At 45.2% G+C, this 20,951-nt stretch overlaps 1 protein-coding gene across 2 annotated transcripts in view; it reads right to left on the minus strand.

The window, feature by feature from the left end:
• Positions 1-8,968, minus strand: part of SLC45A4 (solute carrier family 45 member 4) — a 105,115-nt gene extending 96,147 nt beyond the window's left edge. For both annotated transcript variants that reach the window (XM_054984640.1, XM_054984639.1), the window contains exon 1: positions 8,820-8,968. The gene's annotated coding sequence lies outside the window, so the exon portion shown is untranslated. The remainder of the gene's footprint in view (positions 1-8,819) is intronic.
• Positions 8,969-20,951: the final 11,983 nt, after the last annotated feature.

Below are 20,951 nucleotides of genomic sequence, written 5' to 3' on the forward strand. Positions count from 1 at the left end.
GGAATCAAACCCGGTTCTCCAGGTTAAAGTCCTGCTGCTCTTAACCACTACACCAAACTGGTTCTCACGAGATCCCCATCAGATCTTCCCATGAATCTATACTGGGCAGACTGCTCCAGCTAGGGGACAATGTGACATGCCTGCCGGGGGATGTAGGATTTAGTGAACTGGCTCAACTAATCTGTTCTACTGCACCAAATGGCCTTTGCTGATCAGAAAGGGCAACTGGCTGGGCTGGAGAGAAGTGTGAGGTAGACACCCCCTCTCCACTGGCCTACCAGGAACCAACTGCCGTCCAGCTCCTTCCAGAACCATCTCTTGCAGCAGCCGTTCCTACTGGTCATTATGGAGCAGCTACACAGGCCATCAAAAGGTGATTTTGTTTTTTTCTCTTTCTTTTCTGTCCCCTTTCCCTTTTTATGTATTTTAAAGGTATCATTTTGACTTGTAAACCACCCTGAACACATGGACGGAAAACAGTATTCAAATGCATCATATAAATAAAAATAAACAAACCTGGGTCAACTCATCATTGTTTTATCTCTTGCTTCCTTACTTGGCAGATTGGCTGGTTTAAAATTATAAAAGCCGCCACGGTGAAGCGGTTAAGAGCCTGGATATGAATGTGGAAACCTGGGTTCAAATTCTTGCTTCGCCATAAAATTCCCCGAGTGGCACTGAACATGTAAGCATCTTTTGGCTTTAGTAGGTCACCGGGAAGTGCTAATGCTGCTGTAATAAAATGAAATAAAAATCTGGGGAGTGCCCATCAACCAATAGCAGAGCATACGCTCTTTGCATGCACAAGGTTTTAAGCGCAATTGCTGGCACCACCAGTCAAATCTCAAAAAGACCTCTATTTGAGACTTCTGAAAGATAATAACAACATTCGATTTATATACCACCCTTCAGGACAACTTAATGCCCACTCAGAGCGGTTCACAAAGTATGTTATTATTATCCCCACAACAAAACACCCTGTGAGGTGGGTGGGGCTGAGAGAGCTCCAGAGAGCCATGACTAGCCCAAGGTCACCCAGCTGGCATCAAGTGGAGGAGTGGGGAATCAAACCTGGCTCTCCAGATTAGAGTCCTGCTGCTCTTAACCACTATACCAAACTGGCTCTTGTCTGATAGCATTTAATTCAGTAAACGCTAGCAGACAAGAGAAATCACTGATCTGATTTTGGAGAAGAGGACTATGTAAGCTTCTTTAGGTACCCACTGGGTTATGATGTAACCCCCAGTAGGGCAGAGTCAGTATCTGGAGCTTGATAAAATTTGATATGCTCTAATCACCTTTAATAGGGTAACACAATGTATGTGAAAATTAGTGAGTGTGTGTGAGACATTTAGTTTGGTGTTATTGGGATCATATTATTAGTGCAGGGCTGCAATTTCTGAGGACTGAAGCCTGGGTTCCAATACTGTTTCCATAATCAAGAGGGATGTAGCAAGAAATTCTGGCACTTTGCGGACCTGAAAACTTGGACTTTGCTCTCTTTGAAGTGGTGCCAAAAGACAACCAGTTACCCGGCTGAACTCAAAGACATTACTGGCTGCAAGTTTCTGTTCTCTGCTGCACCTACGCGTTTGGTTATAAAAGCCTAGTTGCATTTTTCTGACTACTGAAAGGTTTTGATTTAAAGAAATTTCTTAACTTACACTTGTATTGTGAGTTTAGTTCCTAATTTAGTCCGATAGAACCCATACAGAATGAGATTATGCGCTATTGTGGTGGCTTCATCTGGTATTGCTGCAACTCTTTCAGCAGGAGGCAGAATGGCTCATTTAGGATTCAAACTACTGGTAGATATGGTGAGTGCAGAGAGCTACGGGGTTGGTGAGTAGAACAAGCAGGGGTGCATCCCCCGCTAAATAAATAAACCTTCAGGTTGTGAGAGGGGTAATCAATATTTAAATGTTTCCCTATGCCAAAAAATCCCTTCTGTAGGTAGAATGTGATTCCGCTCACGTTGGATAATGCACTTCCAATCCTCTTTATAGATCATTTGGAACAGATTTTTGTGTGTGCGGAACAAAAAATCCACCTCAAACTATTGACAATGTGCATTGAAAGTGCATTATCCGGAAGAAACCAACACCACCATCAATCTCCTACCGGTTCTCTAAAGTATGGGACCAACTTATCATAGACAAAATAACAGAACATTTATCCAGCACCACACCCACGTCCAATTTCTACAAAAAATGGTGGCACTGTATTTTGTTGTTGAAACTTACTTGTAAACAACTTTCTTGTTATTTCACAACATTACCCTTTATATTCACTGTTTAACATTTAATGTTTACTGTTGTTTATTATTATGTTAATGAATAAAAAATGTTTTAAAAAAATGCATTATCCAACGTGTGCGGAACCAACCTCTCTTTCAGGGAGCATCACTCACTTACTGCGCTAGTTATCCTATAATTTCATTCCTCTGCAAATATAGGCCAAGCCTAAGGCAGCCTCGTAAATTTAGCATTTGCATTCATGAATGCGCAGGATACCTGTTCAAAGCATGTGTTTTTTTCTCCAGAGCAGACACATTAGAGCACTTGAGCATTTCTCTAAAAAAAAAAGTCTGCCTTCAAAGATGGCTTGAGAAAAATTACTAAGAGCTAATGCCCACTAGATTAAAACAGCACTTCTGGAAAAGCCAGCACGACGTTTATTTCCAAGACAACAGCTGCTGCTACCTTGGTAAGTGCTCGCATTTCGGCATCAGCATTTGTCATCTTTTTGGCAGCCTCACTGGTAAAAGAGGCCTTGGATAACTGCTTTCAGAAACCTAAATGAAGCTCAAGATACTCCGCTCTTTGTTGTGGAGTACAAAATTGCTCAAAAATTGCAAACAGCATAATTTTTTTTTTAAGTTCCATGCCTGTCTGTAAAGAAGAAGATTATTTCTGGAGTGTTTATTACAAAAATGTAGCTTACTGAAAGCGGTATAGTCCCAGTTGTGTCCTCCTGCTCTGAAGGACGAGAGCTAAAAAATTTTTCAACCAGCTCCTGATTTTTTACAGCTGTTCAAATAAGACAGTCTTGCCTTATAAAATGCACTGTGCAGAACACACAAGCAAAAAACCGCTAAGCAAATGAGACACAGCTAGTAAGACGGCTTGAACTGTACCACCGTGGCGGGGTTATCTGACCGTTTTCAGCTACGTTCACCCTTACGCTGCAAAGTCAATAGCTAACCTCCTGCGCCGGCAGCAACCAGCTGCCGATCCAGAAGATTTCCAACAAACATTAGCAGCATTGCCTAAGCTGGGTAATGGAATGTGATGCAGATCTTCATCGGAGAGCAGCTTATGCCAGAACGCCACACAATGCAAGCCATTTTAAAATATTTGCATTTACGGAAGAAAGGATCCTGACTGTCTGTTTGATTACTGAGAATTCATAATCTGGTACCTGCACAGTTTTGTGGGCCCAAAAAGCACATTCAGGTGTTAGCCCCTAGAGGACAGAAGCAAAATGCATTTCTGCCCAAGCTTTTTTCAGCTGATCCCCCTCTGACAACCAGCTATTTGGGCTCACTGGCTGCATGCATCAGCAGACTCCCTCCTCTTTATTTCTCTGAAGCTGGAATCACTGACAACACCAACCAAAAATAACAGGTGACAGATATGAGGAAAGGATAACATGCAAGTTGTTAAGAGTTATTTAACTGTGGCGATAGTTATCAGGAAAACAAATTGCATTTTTGTTCCCAGAGGCAGCCTCAAGGTCAGCCATGTATTCTTTCCCCAAATGCATTCTTTAAAAAACAGCCTTGCCTTGGCCATATTTAAGTTACTATACAGAGCCAAAGAAAATTCAGGAGATCTCTGATCAACCTAGAAAACGAGTATCTTAGGATTTTAAGATCTAACTAGGTCCAGAACTTAAAACCTGCCACTCCATTCAAGAAGATCAGCTGAAAATAGTGTGAAACTCGGGAATATGTAGATAGTATTAGGTGGGTAGACGGGTTGGTCTGCAGTAGAACAGCAGGATTTGAGTCCAGAGACCAACCAGATTTTCTGGGCGAAAGCGTTCGAGGGTCAGAGCTCCCTTCTTCTTGGGTTCTCAAAAAGCTTACACTCTGAAAATCTCTGTTGGTCTCTAAGGTGCCACTGGACTCAACTCCTCTTGAATATGTGGCAAGCAGTTACTGTGCTTGCAAGGGTAACACAGGTTTACAATATTTTCTTTTTCATATCTGTAACGCAAGAGTTTGCTGTACTGGTTATCTGCCTGCCACTCCTCCTCACCTGCCCATATGCAAACAGAGGCATTTTACTCAAATTGTACACAGCAGACTATTTGGATTGCTGACATAGCAAGCTTACAGGACAGATAACCAATGTTCTCACTAACGTGCAATTCAAACTGCTGCATCCCCGACTCCTGGAATATCTGCAGAGAAATATCTCCTTTAAGTATGACTATGGCCGCATCTTCTGGGGCCCACCCCCCCCCTCTGGCTTTCTGCGCCACCCTCCCCAATTCTTGAGCCTCTCTGACACCTCCCGACCATGTGGCTCCCCCCCCTTTCCCCATCTCTGTTCTGGGCGCTGCTCACTCAAACATTACAAAGAAACAAGTTCCTCCATCGACTCTCCACTTCACCCTTTCAGCACGGATCACATGTATCTGCCTCTCGCTTCTTCCCTTTTCCATTTCTCTACAGCTAGTTTCCAAAAACAACCCCCTCCCCTCGAGCTGCTTGCCTGTCCTTAGCACCAAGCCTGCCCCTCTGCCGTGCCCGGAATCTTTTCATCTGGCCCCCTCCCAGCACCTCGGAGCTGCTGCCCACTTCCGTCTGCTCTTCCTGAGCAGAAACACGTCCGTCTCTCTCTAAGCAAGTCCTTTGCAGCACCCGATCTTTCCCTCATACACAGGAGACCATCGCAAGGATTAGCTGCAGGGCCTTCACTTCCATCTGATCTGCCACAGGCACTCCATACAGTCTCCTTTACCTCTATGCTTTTCTTCCTAACACTCACCCTAACCAGCTCCCTGCCTTCTGCACCTGCCTTTCACTCAACTCATGGGGGACTTCTTCTTGCCACCTCCTGATTCCGCACTTGCCGGCTCTCCGGGGACTCCCCTTTGCCACCTGACACTCTGTAAAACTTCTCAAGCATCTGTACTTCCCTAGGTTAGATCATTCAAGCCTGACAAGGACTCCTCTCTTGCACACCCCTCTACCTCAAGTTCTCCTGTCCATCTTGATGGTTTCATCTGAAAGTGTGTCCTCAAACCTCCTTCTACTGCTGTGTCTCTCCTGTACTTGTACCTCCAGAGTTCCCCTGCTCAGAATCCACCACAGTAACCTTTACAGCTGATGCACATACCTGCTGCACAGTCCTCTCTTCCCATTAAGTTTGATTATCCCTAGAAACGGCCACAGCTCTCCTCCGACGGGAGGAGAACCTCCCCCCTCCCTCTTACCTCCCCCACCCTTCTCCCTCCTTGCATTTAAGACCTCAAACCCTGAAGCGGATCTAACTGAAACCATTTCTCCCAAGAGCTTACCGTCTCCTTCATTTGTCAGGGCCCTTTCACAACCAAGTTTGCTCCCTACCATCCCCAAGGCCTTCTCAGCTCTACTGCAACTACACCCCCCCCCCCCGTTCCCTCCTCATTCTGGATTTCCGCCTTCCTCAAATCCCCCCATATCCAGCCATTCCCCTTGCTCTAAGAATTGTCTTGCATACAACCACAACCGCCTCTGGACCGAAGAAACCTCACCGTGAAACTCTTTCCTCTGCCCCCAAAGCATGCCCTTCCTCACACTCAACTATCAAGCCCTCGTTTCCTTGCCATAAAATCTTCTCCCAAACAGTTCCCGAGGAAAAGCATCCTTCTCCTCCCTCTTCCATTCCAAATTAAAGACACCCCCTTTGCTATCTTCAGTGCTGCGCACAAGCCCCTTTTCGAACAAGGTTACCTGGAAGGCTCTCTCCTCTTGGCATGTGGACAGTCTCCGTGCCACCAAAATGCCCCACTTTCAATGCTCTCCCTCCAGTTCAACCACACACAGCCCCACATCCAAGTACCTCCCCTCCCCCGCCAGTTGCTGTGGCATTCTCTGTTACAAACACATACCTCAAAGCAGAATCCCCTCTGCTCCATCCTTCTCACTCCAGCAGGAAGACTGCTCCTCTAACCCAGGGACTCAAAGCCCCTCTACCAACCTTTTTCTGCTCTATGATCATTCCTAAGGGCCAAGCTACAAGTGATGAATGACACTTGAACAGCAAGTGAACAGACTCACATGTATTCCTCCCTGTTCACTGGCCATTCACTTGCTCTCCACTTGATCCAAGTGGAGTCTGTTCACTTGCCGTTCAAGTGTTCAAGAGTCTGTTCACTTGCCGGTCAAGTGTCATTCATCACTTGTAGCTTGGCCCTGAGTCAGAGGACAATGGCAGCCATTGCCTTCCCTGCCCCAGATCTCTCTGCCTACCACGTGCAATTTCATACCTTTCCGCACCCAAGTACCCCCTGCCATTTGCCATAAAACCGTTCTTCCAGGCAAGCCCCCAAATGGACATCCCTTTCCCCTCCTGGTTGCCCCCGCCTTACCCCACAACCGTTCTGATCTAAACACAGACACGTTCACAACCACACAGTGTGCTCCATCACCTGTTTCATCCTCTGTAGGAGGATTCTACTACACGGCAGGTCGATGGTTTGAAAAGGGGGATTCACGAGCTGTCAAGGAGCTAACAGCCACGTTCGCTGACAAACAGCAGGGCCACAGAGCACAATACAGATAGGAGAAACCAAAGGGAATCCACTTTTCCATTCTGAGATTCCTGGAGACATCTAGTTGGCCACTGTTGGGAACAAAATGCTGGAACGGTTTGATTCTCAGCAATTTGCAAGCAGTTCACGCGACTACTGCTCTCTCACTGACCCGACACGAGGACAAGATGTTACTAGGAGGAATAAACGCACCATGAAGACAAACCAATTGTTTAGCCGTGACAGCTATATGGGGCTTCCTTGTTCAGGAGCAGTATATCAGTTGAATTCCAGATGCCGGTGAAAGGTATGAACCCTTATGCCCTGCTCAAGAGCTTCACAAGAGTCATTTGGCTGCTGGCCATTATGGGAGACTGCATTAAGATGGACCCCCATCTAGAAGAGCAATTTCTGCTTGTTTTATGCTAACTTTTTTTAAGGATTAGACACATTCATGAGGCAGGAGGAGTTCATCCACAGATATGTTCAGGGACTTGATTTTCATGCTTCACAGCTGTAATGCGCCTTATGGACCACTGACTACATATTCCACAATTCTGGGATTCTCAGAGGCAAACCGAATTAACGATGGAATGAAATTTTGTTCCCATTTAAAGCACCACGACAGCTTTTAAATTTGTATTAGTCTTTCATCACGTCTCATATGTCTGTCTTGTGGGGACCTGCTATACAGACGATGGCTCTACCCACAAAGACTTCGGTTAGAATTTTTTAAAAAAACAACTACATTAGCCTTTGAGATGCTACAAATGGTGTGTTTTTTGTGTGTGTACCAGACTAACAAATTACACACATGAATGCACCAACCAGTGTGCTGCAAGAGTCGAAATAAGATCAAGGACATCCAGGTTTGAACCCCAGTCCACCACGCAGCTTACTGGGTGACACCGGGCCAGTTGTTTACTCTCTCAGACTAATTTACATCATGAGGCAAAAACAGAAGTAGTGACAGTCAGGTACACCATGCTGAGATTCTGGGAGCAAGGGCAGGATAAAAATGCAATAGTTGTCTATGTGAACACATACGTTTCTTCTTGATTTCATGGGTCTTTTTAATTAAAAAAAATAGCTGAAATAATCTTACTGCTTAAAAAAAAGACTGAAAGCTACCCCTGTGTGTTTTTTTAAGTAGAAAGGCAGGGCGTTCAGCTTACAAATAGCCAGCCCGATGTAGTACTTAGAATGCCCAGCTAGGCTCTGGGAGATCCAGGTGCAAATCCCCACAGGAGTTGCTGCCTGACCTTGGGCCATGCAAAGACTCTTATTCCCCTGTAGGGTTACTGTTGAGCTACTGTGGTAGAGTGATTAGAAGTGTCAGACTAGGATCTGGGGGAGCCAGGTTCGAATCCCCACTCTGGTGAGGAAACGCACTGGGCGATCTTGGGCCAGCCATACTCTCACGGCCTAGCCTATCTCAAAGGGTTGTAGTGAAGATAAAAAGGAGAATGACGTAAGCCACTTCAGGGAGAAAAACAAGACACAAATGAAACAAACCCATAGTGAGCACCAAAGACAGGCGAGAAGAATATTGTCACCAGTCAGTACTGGGGAGAAAAAGCAGAGCAAAAATACCTGGATAGTAATTAATAATAAATAGTTTCCAAGGGGCAGCTGCGTTGGTCTGCTGCAGAACAGCAGGACTGAAGTCCAGTGGCACCAACCAGATTTCCAGGGTGTAAGCTTCAGATCAGAGCTCTCTTCATCAGAATATTATTATTAATAACAACTAATAATTAATATAAATTAACAATAAATAGTTTCCAATAAGCAACCCGTGTTGGTCTGCTGTAGAACAGCAGGACTGAAGTGCAGTGGCACCGACCAGATCTCCAGGGTGTAAGTTCAGATCAGAGCTCCCCTCATCCGATTATTAATCATTAATCATCATTAATAATAATAATAATAATAAATAATGGACACATATCCTCTGCCCGTCTGTTCCTCCTCGCTCCCGCCACAACCCCCCTGCGAGGTAGGCCAGCGGGAGGGCTGGCTGGCTAGCCCGAGGCGGCGATTCCCCGTCGCCCTCAGGGCCGGCCGGCGGGCTGCCCTACCTGCTGCTCGGGAGGGACGGCGCGGCGCGGCTCGAGGGCCCCGGCTGCTCCCCTGGCCAGGGGTGGGCAGGGCTGGGCGGGCTCCGCGGGCTCCTGTCAGGTGCGGTCCGCGGGCGGCCGGCGCAGTCGCGGAGGCGGCGGAAAGCACCGGCGGCGGAGACAACGGCGGACTCTGAAGCGGGCGGCGAGCGGCGGGCGGGCGCTTTATACCCTCGGCTCCTCGGAAACCGTCTCCGCGCAACGCTTCCGCTTCCGCCCCTCCCTCGCGCCCGCCCCGCCTCATGAATATGTAGATAAGCGCGAGGGGGCGGGGCCACGGGGGGAGAAAGGGGAGGGGGGTAAGAAAGGGAACGGAGGTGGAGGCGCGCGGCCAATGAGGGGAGCCCCTTGGTAGCAAGGCGCGCTCATTGGCTACGGCGCGGGGACGAAGCGGGGAAGAACCTGCTCAGCTTTGTGACGTGAGGGGGAGAAGGTGTCCGCTGCAGCGCTGGAAAGGGCGATGTAAGGGGTGCTAGGTTGCCAACCTCCAGGTGGAGCCTGGCGATCTCCCGGAATTACACCTAATCTCCAGGCAACGGACATCAGTGCCTTTGGATGGAGCAAGAGTCCAGTCGCACCTATAAGACTAATCAAAAAGAGTCCAGTAGCACCTTTAAGACTAACCAATTTTATTGTAGCATAAGCTTTCGAAAATCACAGTTCTCTTGCATCTGACGAAGAGAACTGTGATTCTCGAAAACTTATGCTACAATAAAATTGGTTTGTCTTAAAGGTGCTACTGGACTCTTTTTGATTTTGCTACTACAGACTAACACGGCTAACTCCTCTGCATATAAGACTAATGACATTTGTGGTAGGGTATGATGAGCTTTCGTGAGTCACAGCTCACGTCTTCAGATACCCCTGGTATCTGAAACTTCGTTAGTCTTAGAGATGCTACTGGACCCTTGCTTTTTTCTACTGCTATATAGTCCCCTTTGGTGGGTGGACTCTATGGCATTATGCAACCATTTAGGTCTCACTGCTCCCCAGATCTCACCCTCCCCGGGGTTACACAGCCAAATGTCCAGGAACTGTAGAAAAGAGCAAGAGTCCAGTAGCACCTATAAGACTAACAAATTTTGCGGTAGGGTACGGGCTTTTGTGAGTCAGAGCTCACTTCTTCAGATACTGTGACTCATGAAAGCTCATACCCTACCATAAATTTTGTTAGTCTTGTAGGCGCTCCTGGACTTTTGCTCTTTTCTATTGCTACAGACAAATCAATCTGGAGTTGGCATCTCTATTTAAGCAGTCAGATGCACGGCCAGGTTACATTTTTAAGTGATAGTGGGCGGTAGATCGATTACCTCCTATTGGTCGAGTGCTGCTATTTTATGTTTTTAAAATATTTATATTGGACCGGTTGTCATTGTTATTTTAAACTATTTTAAAGTGTAAATTATATTGTAATGTTTTATCTGAGTGTAATCTGCCCTGAGCCTGCCTGTGTGGGGAGGGCGGAATAAAAATTGAAAACAAAATAAATAAATTACGAGTATAAGTACAGGCCAGAATGGCAAAGATGGAGAAGTGCTACAAACAGGCAGTGCATTCCCTGATGATGGAGTTGGAGTCCTGCATGTGTCCTTGAAAGGTTAGATCTCTTCTTGCCTGGAAAAGGGAGAGCAGGGTAAGATGAAACCCAAGCTTTTGCACATCTCCATAGGGAAATCCTTTTGGATTTGCAGCTCCGGCCTCTGCGTGTTCACTCGGATGTCATCGTCACCAAGTTCAGTGGGGCTTATTTTTCAAGAAATGTGCATCGGCTGACACCTTTAAACGTGCATTTACCTAAGGCAGAGATTTCAAAATTAAAAGGGGGGAAAAATCCCACAGATTGTCTAGCTTTCCATACCTGCTAGATTTCTCAGTGTTTTGACTTGCCTGGCAAGTTTTGAAATGACCTGACTCAGGCAGGTGCCTTCTATGGGAGAAAATGTTTAAGTTTCATTTTCTAGCTATCCACATTTGTGCCCTACTCTTCTTCCAAGGAGTTTAACATGGCATATGCAGTTTTGTTACAACAACGTTCTAGGCAGAGAGAAAGAGACTTAACTTTTCCTAGGCCACCTCAAAAGCTTTATGATAATTCTCCCACCCCCAAACATTGCAATTGAATACAATTTACCTCTTGCATTTTTATTTCACCATTCATCCACAGAGTTCAGAACAGCCTATGTAATTCTTCCCATCTTCGTTTTATCATTGCAACACCCTTGTGACATAAGTTAGGCCGAGAAAGAGTGATTGGCTCCAGGTCACCCCGAAATTCAGGGCTGAGTAGGAATTTGAACCCAATCAGCTGCAAACTGGTCACAGCGATTTGGACCAGGATTTGAGAGAACTCGTTCTGAATCGCCAATCGGTCATGCAAGCTCACTGGGGGACCTTGCACCAGTCATTCTTTTTCAGCCTAACCCACCTCACAGGGTTGCTGTGAGGATAAAATGGAAGATGTAAACTGCATTGGGTCCCTGTTGGGGAGTAAAGCAGGATATAAATAAATGAACTCAAGCCTCCCCAGTCAAACACTCGAACCAATACACTGTGCCAACACTGTCCAAGACTCCTTGACTGCAAGAAAATTTTGAAACCAGGAAATTTTTGCATCGGACATCAAAGACTCAAAGCCTCCCTCATTATATCGTTATAAAAGAAAGCCACTCGGATTGTACCTCCTATAGAAGGAATTGTGACATTTATGTTTACATGCTACAAGAATCCTCAGGCTGGAGTTCCAGTGGCAGCCAGGAACCATCTATGCACACTGGATTATTTACCAGAGCAAAAAAGATGCTGAGTGTCATACATTTGTCCTCTGCTCAGGGTCACTGCTCAAGTCCTCCAGTGCAAACAGAGCCCCAATTACAGCTAGAAATGTGGAACTTGTTTCATCTCAGTGGCTGGTTTTTACTGTGCATAGTGATTGGGAAGGGAGCAGCTTTGCCTTGTGAACAAGGGAGCCATTTGCAGCAAACCTTTCCTTCCAGCTCTGCAGTTTGAAGCAGAATCAGCAGAAAATCTTAAGCACAAAGCACAATAGAAAAGAACCTGTTTTCCAGAACTTCCAAGTGCCCGAGCTCCTGCAAATAGAGAGATAGGAAGGATTTGTGCAAAAAGCATGCTGTTTATAATTAACAGTGGCAAGAATCAGTCTCACATTTAGATTTTTGCATCTTCTCCTAGCTGCTTGGACTTAGGCAAGGAAACAGCACTCTCCTTAATCAGCATGTGCTGTGTTTCCTTCTCTCTGTGTTAAAACAATCAGATGTAGAATTATACATATGAATCACTCCAATGTGTTGTCTCTGGCAGCTCGTGGCAGGTCTCTAAGGTGCCGTAGGACAGTTGCCGGATTTTCTGCAGTGTGCAGGATATTCTCAGACCCTTTTGGAAATACTGGCAAGGAAGTCGCCTAGCTACACCCAGGCCAAATTTAAATTTTCCAGCCAACTCTCTGCAAAAATAGACAATTCCAATTAGACACATCTGCCTTAACGGTGGCTCATTGTCCTGGTTAGTGGGCATGAACCAAAATACGAATCAAAGTTCGTCACAAACTGAGCTGGTTCGTGGATCATTTCTGATGAACCACCACGAATTTTAGGCCGGTTTGTTTGGTTCGTTTTACAGTTCATCACCGCAGACAGCCTGGTGCCGATCAATCAATGGGAGGGGGAGGGGCTTTCTGCAGACTTTCTGCTACCCCAGAAGTGACATTTTCACAACCGGAAGTGATATTTTCATGAACCAAACGAACTGGTTCGCGAACTGGGGCAAGTTTGTGAAAGTTCGTGGTTTGTGAAATGCGACGAACCGCGAACCATGTGGTTCCGAATTTTCCCATTTCATGCCCACCTCCAGTACTGATTTATTTCTTTTTCAAAAACTTGAGATTTAAATAATTTGAAATGGCTTCTCCTCTCCAAGTGAGGGAGGGCAAAGGGTATTATGGTGTGGGAGCATGGATACCTGGGAAAAGGGGTAACAATAGAGGATGGAGAAGCATGCAAGGTGACCCCAGAGGTCTCCTCTCCTGGCTGGAAGCTCCTTGGAAGTTTATGAGGCTCTTCAGTTAGAAAATACTATAAGGAATGGAAAAGGAAACTTCTGAATCTATGAAAGCTAGCAGGCCCCAAACTGTAGGGTCTTTCCCTACAAAATGCTGCTGTAGTAGAAAGGACAATGTACGTTGTAGGGTACAGTATGGGAAGGGGCAGTGGCTCAGTGGAAGAATCTCTGCTTTGCATGCAGAAGGTTCCAAGTTCAAGTCCCAAAATCTCCAGTTGAAAGGGCCAGGCAGTAAGTGATGTGAAAGAGCTCCACCTGAGAGTCTGGAGAGCTGCTGCCGGTCTGAGTAGACAATATTGACCTTGATGGCCCAACAATCTGATTCAGTGTAAGGCAGCTTCATGTTTGACCGTGGGTGACCGTTGGGCCAAGCAGGTTGCAGGTGAGGTCCGGCAGAACTAATCAGCATACTTTGTGAACTGAGGATGTGCAATACAGCAGTGCTCTCTCGGCCTTTCCAGATGCAGGACGCGCTACGTTGCAAGCACATGACATCAGAGTTGCATGACAGGAAGAGAGGGAACCAGGCTTTTGACCTCACAGTGACAAAGATCCAACCCTGGGTGACCAAGACAGCTGGGGAAAAGAAACACAAGCCGGCCATCAAGAGGTCTACTGTGAGGAGGAACAAGCCAAGGGCCAGAGCTATGGAAGGATCCTCTCTGTCAAGTGACCTCACCTCACTGTCCTGTGTGCAAAGAGAAGCAGCAGATGGGACAGCCTTGTATGCCCACTAAGAACCGGTAAGGTTGTCAACTCTGGAGATTTGGGGAGGGTGGAGTTTGGTGAAGGAAGGTAACTCAGAGGGGTAAAATGCCATAGCATCCACCCACCAAAGCAAGGGAACTGATCGCTGTCATCTGGAGATCAATCGTAACGCTGGGAGATCTCCAGTCCCTACCTGGAGGTTGGCAACCCTAGCAGCCAAACCCCCATTGTGTGGCAATGCGCATAAGAGTTTTAATGGCAGAGAAGCAAGGCTTCCTTGGTAGATAAATGGATGCGGTAAAGATGCCCTGAAGGTACAAACCGGATGTGGAGAGCACAGTTCCAAAGAGTGCCCTCTTGTTCCGCTCTTCCATCTTCTGCATTTTCCTAAGATTGAGCGATCCCACATAGGCAGCCTCAGGGCAAAGCCTTCAGTTAAGCGGTCAATGTCCAGCCTGGCTGTGCAGTTGCTCATGCCGTTAAGTTGTTTGTCTGTGGCTAGCAATCTACCCACAACTTTGAAACGATCTCCCCTCTTTTCGCCTGAGTCAATCAAAAAAGCCTTTCAAAGACTGCCAATTTCACACTCTGCCCACAATATATTTTGATGGAAGACAAGCTGGCCGTGAAGCCTGCCTCTGTCTTTGTGGGCCAGATCAAATTGAAGATCTCCCTCATTGCGTATTACGGGAAGAGTCAAACGGTGACCTGGAGAGGCTGGATTTAGTCCGGCTACCTTCCGAAGGAGGGGAGCAAGAAAATTTTTGGACCCAAAGACAACTATTGATTCAGAAGATTTTAAAGATGAAAATACAATTGAAACCAGAGACTTTTTTTTGTTGGGAATGACGGATATACTGTTGGAAAGAAGTTACGGAACTCTATTATTAAATATGATTACCACAGTGAGACTATCATATGCACAAAATGGGAAGAATCCGACATAGTCTGCAATAGAAAATGAGTTAGGAACCATAGACTTCACCACTATGTTGCCTTGCATATTATCTGTTGCTTTCAATATGTACTTCGATGTACTACTTGCCTTGACCTGGATAGTCCAGTTGAGCCTGATCTCATCAGTTCTCAGAAGCTAAGCAGAGTCGGCTTTGGTTGTTGTGGATTTTCCGGGCTTGTATAGCCATGGTCTTGGCATTGTAGTTCCCGATGTTTCGCCAGCAGCTGTGACCGGCATCTTCAGAAGTGTAGCACCAAAGGTGTCACTGTGACACTGAAAGATCTCTGTCTTTTGGTGCTACACCTCTGAAGATGTCAGTCACAGCTGCTGGCGAAACGTCAGGAACTACAATGCCAAGCCCACGGCTATACAGCCCGGAAAATCCACAACAACCATCGTTCTCTGGCCTTGAAAGCCTTTGACAATATAGAGTCGGCTTTGGTTAGTAATTGGATGGGAGACCTCCAAGGAAGACCAAGGTTGCAGAGGCAGGCAATGGCAAACCACCTCTGTTAGTCTCTTGCCATGAAAAGCTCACCAAGGGTTCCCATAAGTCAGCTATGACTTGAGGGCACTCTCTACTACCATGTACTACTTTTGCTTCATGTTGTCTAATGTCAGTCTAGAACTGATTATGTTCTGTTTTAGTCTTTCTTCAACTCTGTGTCGGATCCTTGCTAATGGCATATCTTTTAAAACTTGTATCTATTTACCCTATGGCATTGTTTATGGAAATGTCCTTAATACTGTATGGAAATGTCCTTGATACTGATTGTACTGATCTCACTCTGTGTAATCCGCCTTGAGTCTCAGTGAGAAAGGCGGACTATAAATGGCATAAATAAAATAAATAATAAGTAAAATAAATAGAGAAATAGTTGATAAAGGAGCAATCAGAGAGAAGACATTTAAGTTCATTTATGGAATGGAAACCCTTCATAGACTTTTTATATGAATAGACAATAATGATTTGATGACTTGTGGATTTATGGACTAAAGGATGTGGACATTAGGAAAAAGAGTTTTTATTTTTAAGAGAAGAGTCAGAGAAAATTTGAGAAGACTAATATTTGTCACGGAGAAAATCAGAAGCTTTCCTTTCGTTTATATCGTTTTTCTTTATTCTGTTATTTTTGTTTGCTTGTTAGTTAGTTGTGTAATAGTATCTTTATGGGTGGGACCATTTCTACCAGGAAACAGTCAGGTGGGAGCTTATCCCCTCCCGCTTGTGCCAAAAAAACATACACACTGTCTGCCACCACACTCTGACCTTAAAAAGGAGGTCCTATGATGGAAACAGGCACAAATAATTTGTGGGGGCATCCTTTCTTAGACAGCCCTCCAAATGACAGAAGGGTGTATCAAATGAAGAAGCATTTTTGAGCAATTTTGGTACACAGTACAAAAGATGTTTTGGGTATTCTTTTAACCATATTTTATTTTGGGTAAAAGCGACCATCTCCTTTCCCTATGGGCAGAGCTTTACACCCAGAAGAAACAGCATACAGGAGATAAAGAGCTTTATACATTTTGCTGTGTTTTGCAGTCCCTAAAGACTAGCACAGCATAAAAGAACTGCTAGCATGATGCAATAAACACGTTACTAACATCACGAAGGGCTCCTGGGAGGCTGGAGTCTCCAGGCAGAAAGCAGCTACATTCTGCACCTTTGCCAAATTTCCTGCATTCCTTCTGCACAGCTAACCTGGCAGAGGGTGTATCCTTGGGCCGTGCTCTTCCACTAGTTCCTCCCGATGCCTCATCACCATTGACCAATCCCCTACACAAGGCCTGCCATTCCATCTCCTGGGCTACCACTCCTTCCGACTCAGAAGATATGTCAGATCAGTTGTTCATTCAGAAACATAGAGATGGGTAATCTTTAATCTTCCAGGTTCTAAAACTCAACCTGTTTGGATTTTAGAGCAAAGTCTACCTCCAGTTTCAATTCAGGGTGGGGGGAAAGCCCCATCTATCAGACATTTGGGCAACGGTGGTCTAGAATAATAGGTTATATGACAATAAACCACATTTCCTTTGCCTTTTAATTTAGTCTGTTTCTTCACACTTTCTAACTGTTCTCACAGCCGCGCATCTAGCTGCAGCACCCCTGAGAGACCATACCTTCCAACTGTCCCTGTTTATTAAGGACAGCCATGACGTGCGCCGGACAGATCGGGCTCTAGTACAAGAAAGGTTATGCTGGAATAAAATCTTGTTAGTCTATAAAGTGCCCTAAAACTCCTGTGTGCTTCTGAGGCAAGAGATCAAGATGTCCGCCCAGGACTAGTTCAGGGTATTTGGTCACCCCAATCAAGGTGACGTCAATCCCCTTCTGGGCCCGTACCCCGGCTGGACAGATCCAAACCTCTGGGCTTGCACACACTATGTGAGTGTGCAAGGAGCAAAACTGAACTCCAGCAGGGCCTTCTCATCAAAGCAAAGAGCCAATCTTGACTTTCCTCCACCTCTGGGGTAAGGGAGGTGCTTCTGAATAGCCTAGGAGCTATTGCATTTGTGTCTGTGCGGGGCACCCTCTAGGAAGCAGCTGCCTCCGTCATAGGAGGACTCTTGGTTTGGGACCTCCCAACATTTTATGACTGGTTTTGCCCCCCTTCATGGCAGCCATTTTGTGATGGCACCCACTGTACCTTTCATCAAATTCTAAAAGAGCTCAACAAGATTGGGCACCCCTGGAGTAAAGGGACTTGGCATCCAGCAGATGGGGTAGAGCCTTCAGAAGGGGGGGATGTGGACAGCGTTACTTGGGTAGGAAAACAGTACTTTTTACAGTAGTTACCTCTATTTCTAGGTCTAGGTAACGTCAGAGGGTAACAGAGCTTCCAACGGGCTTTGAGGAGGCCATTAGAGGGTGCAAAGAAAGAAGCAGTTAGGCAACCCTCCACAGCACCTACGTCTGGTATCCTGAGAATAACTTCCTCAAGGATTTTGTATTTCATTTTTGTATTGCATTTTGCATTTCACATCAATTTCATTTGAGACTGATTCATGGGAGTTCCTTTGGGAGCCCATGTTTGGTCGAAAAGCAGGCTACGGAATCCGTTTACTAACCACATCGATAAAGATCAGGGTCTGGCACAATCCACATCTTCGTATCAACGTTTTCTGGAAAAACATAATGACTACCTAGTTCACTTCATTCTTGATTATATTCCTTAATTGTCTATAAAAGAAATACTAAGTCACAATTACTATTTGCTGCATTTTTGTCTTCCCCTCCCCACAAAGAGCTTGGTGCAGCATACATAGTTGTCCTTTCCCCTACTTTATCGTCACAACAGTCCTGTGAGGTAGGCTAGACTGAGAGAGAGAGAGAGAGAGAGAGAGAGAGAGAGAGAGAGAGAGGCCTAAGCTCATACTGTGGTAGAAAGTGGATTTGAACTCAGATCTCCCTAGTTCTAGTCTAATGCTGTAGCCATACTGGCTTAACCATGTATTTTGAAATTTTTATGTACCTCTACCCTATCTTGGATGTATTTTTAATTTATGTATTCATTAATTTGGGGGTTTTTTTTGTTTATGTACATTTGAATTTATTTCTACATCTATCCTCAGTGTAAATGTTCAGAAATAATTTCAATTAAAAAAATCTATTGTCTAAAAATAAAACCAAATTGTTTCATTTGTTAACTTTTAAAAAACTGAATCGGATACAGGAAAGAAGGGCACATGGTCTCCAAGAAAACAGTAAGAGAAACAATGCTATGATGAAGTCAGGCAGGGACTTAGAGGAGGAAGTGGACAGGTGGGAACAGGAAATTTTGGAAAGGTGATTATTTTCTTATCTGGGTCGAATCCACATTCACCCATTACCCGCATGTTTATCGGATATCTTCCGTTTGCCTCCAATCCGCGATTTTTTCCTCTTCGTTCACATCCCTGCTTCCAATCCGTCTTTCTCGCGCGTCCCTCTGGTCACACGGCCGCTCGAAAACCACTTTTTTGGGCGGGACCTTTTTTCCCGCCCATTTTTTTAAAAAATTTTTGAGCGCACTTTTCCGTTATTTCGATCTTGCCTTATAAAGAAACATCATTGAAGATAATGATGCCTCTCTTTCCCCCACTGACAGCACTGATGGCTCTCTCCCATTTCTTTTTTGGAAATTTGGAAGCATGTGGGAAGCTTTCGTGGGCATTTCCTATGCAGGACAGTTCAGTGCCTGAATTTTACTGAAGTTTCACTTCCTTGGAGTGTCATTATTTCGATATTTCATAATTTCGATATTACAGTAATATAAAATTAAAAAAATAAAAAACAGTTAAAAAGGAAGTTTCGTGAGTCCGTTCTGAGGATGGATTCACCCCAAAATGATTTTTCAAACTACCAGATTTGATTCAGAAACAGCATAATCAATAAATCCAATGCTATGAAGTCAAAAACAGTCTTTGCAGACTACGGAGCACTTGCAAGTTGAATCAGCCAATAGGAACTCTCGGAACGGCCGGAGAGACAGGAAGGGGGGTGGTTTTTAAAAAAACCGTGTAAATTGCGCATTGGCCCGTTCACGGCCACCGTGAAACTCCTGTTGAAAACCTGTGACCACATATTCAGGAGAAATGCGAATGAAATGCGTCTGTTTAATGAAGTAATGTGACCATCACTCGGGATTGCGTGAGGAATGCGGGGAACATGTGACTTAGAATGAGTAATGTGGATTCGACCCTGGTAAGGCTGTAACATTAGCAGAAATTAAGGCAAGGACACGTCCACCTCCGCACTACGCCTTGGAGTAAATGGTTTGCTGGAAGAGCGCACTTTTTAAAATTAAGTTATTTTAACTGTATCTGCCCAATCTCCTTTTGATCAAAGGAGGTTAATCAGTAATTTATTAAGAGTCAGACTTTGATGCTTTGGTTTTCTCTTGCAAAACCTGGAGGACTAGTGTCAAGGTGCCCTTTTTAGAAGCAATAAGGAAGGACACATAACAGCTCTTGTACTATTCAAAAATAGTTCAAGAGGAGTTGGAGATTCAAAGCAAGTTTCTAAGGCTTGCTCTTCTCTGCATTCAAGATGAAATTTTTGTATTTTCAATTTCAAATTACAAAACAGTCAATTTCAATAGCATTGACTGTGAAGCCTGGAGGAATAAATAACTGGAGGAATAAGTGTACGGTCTAGAACGTGGTATGTGTGTTTGTAGTGATGAACCGTATTTGTTTTTTAAGCAGAAATTGTATTTTATTGTTATTTTATGGTTTATGGGAGAGGGGATAGTATTATTAAAAAAACATGGGACAAACATGTGATAGAGTGCATCTATTTCTACCTGCATTTGTGTTAGAAGGATTTGGAGACAGGTTGTTCCCAAGACTTCTTGTAGGCTCAATTCTTTCTGGATGCTCGAGGACCCATTATCCTGAAAGGGTGGGGGCTGGACCCTCACAAGTAGGCTTTCTTGACCAGGGAAACTCGTCTTCATCTGTATGGTAGCCAATCTCCAGGGCTGGGGGGGGGGGGGGCTGGAGATCTTCCAGAATTACAACTGATCTCCAGATGAAAGAGATCAGTTCCCCTGGAGAAAATGGCTGCTTTGGAGGGTGGAATCTTTGGCATTATATCCTGCTGACCCCAAATCAAGCCAGGTTTTTTTTTACACATTCCAAAGCCTTGGCCTGGATCTTATGTTATTGTGGATATTTTAAATCAAAATTGTTTGTAGTTGAAGGACAGAAGGGTGTATTATTGGCTTTTACCCACAACACAGTAGTCTGTCCCACTGATTCTAGCTATCAGATCTGGAACCCCTAGTGCTTCCTCTCGAGACTGCATTGTTCAGTCTGGTTGTGGGGCTGCTCCAACAGGACCTCTGAGCTCTCAGGTCATGTTTAGCCATGCTGGGAGCAAGTTCCTGGTGAAATGTTTCAGGCTGCTTCAGGCTTAGTGAAGGAACCACATGGGCAGAGAAGGCAAGATGGTTCCATGACCTATAAATAGGGTTCTCAGGTGCTTGCTGGTGGCAGGTACTCTCCCAGGGGTTTGCCCCAAAGCATCATGGGCAAGGCAGAAGGTATGTGCTGGATCTCTCACCTCCCTCTGGGAGAGTAAGGGGACCTGGCAACCCTACGTATGACTATCAACCTCCTGATATGGTCAGATCTCATAAGCTAAGATGGATCAGCCTCGGTTAGTAATTGGATGGGAGACCTCCAAAGAAGACCAGAATTGTAGAGGCAGGCAATGGCAAACCACCTCTGTTAGTTTCTTGCCGTGAAAACCCCAGTAGGGGGCCACCATAAGTCAACTGTGACTTGACCGCACTTTCCACCATCAGCACTCAGAAGGTCTGACCAGTAAAATGCCGATAGCTTGGAAGAACAAGGTTGGATAGCAA

This window comes from Eublepharis macularius, chromosome 7, assembly GCF_028583425.1.
Source record: "Eublepharis macularius isolate TG4126 chromosome 7, MPM_Emac_v1.0, whole genome shotgun sequence".
NCBI lineage: Eukaryota > Metazoa > Chordata > Lepidosauria > Squamata > Eublepharidae > Eublepharis > Eublepharis macularius.